Genomic DNA, 3,008 nt, shown 5'->3' with positions numbered 1-3,008 from the left:
TCACCTCAGCCTCCCAAAGGTGCAGGATTACAGGCTGAGCCACCGAGCCCGGCTCACTCATTCTCATTTATCAATTTAATTAATAGTTACTGAGCATCTTCTTTATGCCCGTCATGGGGGAAACAAAAATGAACAAAATAGACACAATACCCGACTTCAAAAAGTAAATAGGGCGGTGTATCTTATATTCCATTAAGACAACCAGATTCTGTTTTGAAGCATGAATATCCTTCTCTTATGGTCAATAAAAAATGTGCATTCTCCTCTATACTGCTGACACTATTTTCCTTGGATAAATCCAAGTGTTCTTGAGCAACTCAACATCCTGATATGCAAGTCAAAGTTCAGAGTGCAAGGGACTGATATTAAATAATAAAAGCCAATGTGCTTAACTGCTTGGAATATTGTTTAGTTCATCTATCCTGGGTGGCTCAGCAAGATAGTTAATCCAAGTGACAGACCATGCAATACACTTGTTGGGGGAGGGGGCCGCATCTTAGCCACCTTTCCACTTCCCAAGTTAACTCAGTGACTCATCATGGTAAGTGCCCGGCACAGTAAATACAGTTTGCTGACCCAAACTCAAAGTTAGACCTTTCTTTACTAGAATGATAGGAACTACACAGGAATTCTTTAAGGTCAAAGTGGACAGCTCATCATTCTTGGCCTTCAATTTTCTAGGACAAAATTATTCTTTCTGTGTTGTGTGTTAAAGTTTCCCAACCGATCTGTCAAGGCACACTTACACATTTTGTGGATGTGGTTGAGATGTGCAGAGATATTAAACCCCCCAGACGCTGGGCAGCACATCTCACTCTAGTGAGCCCCACAAACTCTACCACTGGTTGTATGTGACATAAGGTAAGAAAGGCTTGGGAGCTTTGCTCTGTGGCACATAACTTGAGTATTCACACAAACCTGAACAAACACACTTTCCAAGGGAGTAAGTGCTCTTTCAGCCCATCTCTGTGTAGCCTTCTAACACTATGAAAATAAAAGCCAGGCTTTTATTTATTTGCTTATTTATTTATTGATATTATACTGAATCGCATTCCACAAATCCTTTGTGCAATGAGACAGGGTATAAATAATCAAGTATCTAGCTTTTCCTAACAATGCTAATTTTCCTAACAATGTTAACGCCGCCCGGCCATCTGGAATATAAAGGCTGCCTTTTCCATCAGCAGCAGAGAAGGCTGTACTTGGGATTCATCAGAGCCCCCTTTCATGAACTAAGAGCTATTCAACTCTTATCAAAGGACAGGTGAGAGGAGTGGTATTTGAGAAAGATGGACTGAGGGGGCTGTTAGTCGCTCTTTCATCTCAGTTCCCAAAGTTCTATTCTTGTTCTGAATTAGATTAGGACCCTCTCCCACGACCTTAGCTCCCACAGAAATATCACCACTGAACCAGGATCCAAGACCATCTCCTTAGCTTTTATGAGGAGTTGATCTTTTAAAAAAAAAAAAATCACATAAAAAACTGTTCTGAATCTTTTGCTGATGCCCTAATTAGATTGTAAGGATCTTGAGAACAGAGACTGTCTTACCCTTTGTAACCCTAGCACCTAACATGGGGTACTGTGAGCATGAAAAAGTTACATACTTACATGCTGAATACAAGAAACAAACAAAGCACCCACACGAAATATACCAACATGTAGCAAGTTATAAAGCTTTTTTTTTTTAAAAAAGGAAACACACCTGCAAAGCTAAAATTTGGCTTCATGTGAATAGTTTCACCAAGTGTGAATAACTTCAAAACAGACTTCAAATATATAGTCTTGAAAAGGCTTTGTTACCAGGTTTTTTTTTTTTTTTTTAAAATCAAGTTTGGATAGTTTAAAAACATCTAGCAATTGTTTTAGTAAAGAAACGGCCTTTGAAAAACCAGGTCCTAGCAGAGCACAGTGATCAGTGCCTGTAGTCCCAGTTACTCAGTGGAGTGGCTTGAGTCCAGGAGTTCGAGTCCAGCCAGGGCAACATAGTGAGGCTCCCATCTCTTAAAGAAAAAATAAAAAAAATTAAAAACCAGGTCCTGTAGGTTACTGAAATCAGGATGGGCAAATTCATTTAGATGAGGGTGCTCAAAATGCTCCTTCTGCAAAAGCCAAAACGGAAGTTAAAATTCTCAGGACATAACCCTGAATTGTATCCCACATCCTTAAAATAAAAAATTAAAAAAAAAAAGGAAAGACAAAAATTCTCAGGACATCTGTGAGCTAAAACAACAGGTCCAGTGTGGGGTCTGTGCCAACCTCCGAGTTTCTAGCTGCCCTGCTGGCAGTCTAGGAAGGGTATCTCCTGTCAATTCCTGAAAAGGACTCCAGCTGCCAAATCAGGAGGGAAAAGGCGAGTATAGAAGGCTCTGTGAAAATTGGCACAAGAGTACACACAGTTTCAAGGTACTGCGAGTTATATTTGAAAAAAAAATATTTAAAGGTGGCTGCCAAAATTACACTGGATTTAAATCAGTAGAAAAAGTCTTTCATGACTAACACCACTTAAAAATCCTGGACCCAAAACAATTCTAGAGAAACAGACACTGTAAAGGACACCTAGTATCTACTTACTACCAGAAAATCACACGTGGGACTAGAAATGACAACCTCAACGTGGGGTGTTGCTAAATACAGCACCGCTCTGTTATAATAGCTGATTTGTATAGACACGGGGACGTGCAGAAGGTCAAACCATGCGCCTAGGAAGGTCACGCTTGCTACACGACCAGAAACAGCCTCCTGTCACAGGGACACACACCGACGACCGTCCAGTCCACAACCCCAGGACCCTGCAGGGGGCTGAGACCTTTTGGCACGGGGCAGTTGAGAAAGCAGCACAGACGCCAAGAGCCGAGCATTTCGGACTCATTTCAGTTCTCTTCCACCCATGACTTTCCCGTAGCTTCCCAAGACCCTCCAAAACTTGGGTTCGAGGAAGGAATCCCAGGGGCAGGGGAGCAGGGGGACAGCGGAGGCCCGCGCCCCTGGCACGGTTCCCTCGGCGGAT

General features: G+C 42.2%; 1 protein-coding gene across 1 annotated transcript in view; it reads left to right on the top strand.

The window, feature by feature from the left end:
• The window catches only part of ABHD17C (abhydrolase domain containing 17C), a gene marked incomplete at its 5' end in the record, with an annotated part of 69,619 nt that overhangs the window by 1,303 nt on the left and 65,308 nt on the right, over nucleotides 1–3,008 (top strand). The gene's annotated exons all lie outside the window — the stretch shown is intronic.

Source organism: Carlito syrichta, unplaced genomic scaffold (genome assembly GCF_000164805.1).
Source record: "Carlito syrichta isolate Samal-C Ts95f unplaced genomic scaffold, Tarsius_syrichta-2.0.1 Scaffold289172, whole genome shotgun sequence".
Taxonomy (NCBI): domain Eukaryota; kingdom Metazoa; phylum Chordata; class Mammalia; order Primates; family Tarsiidae; genus Carlito; species Carlito syrichta.
This window is presented reverse-complemented; position numbering and strand designations above follow the sequence as displayed.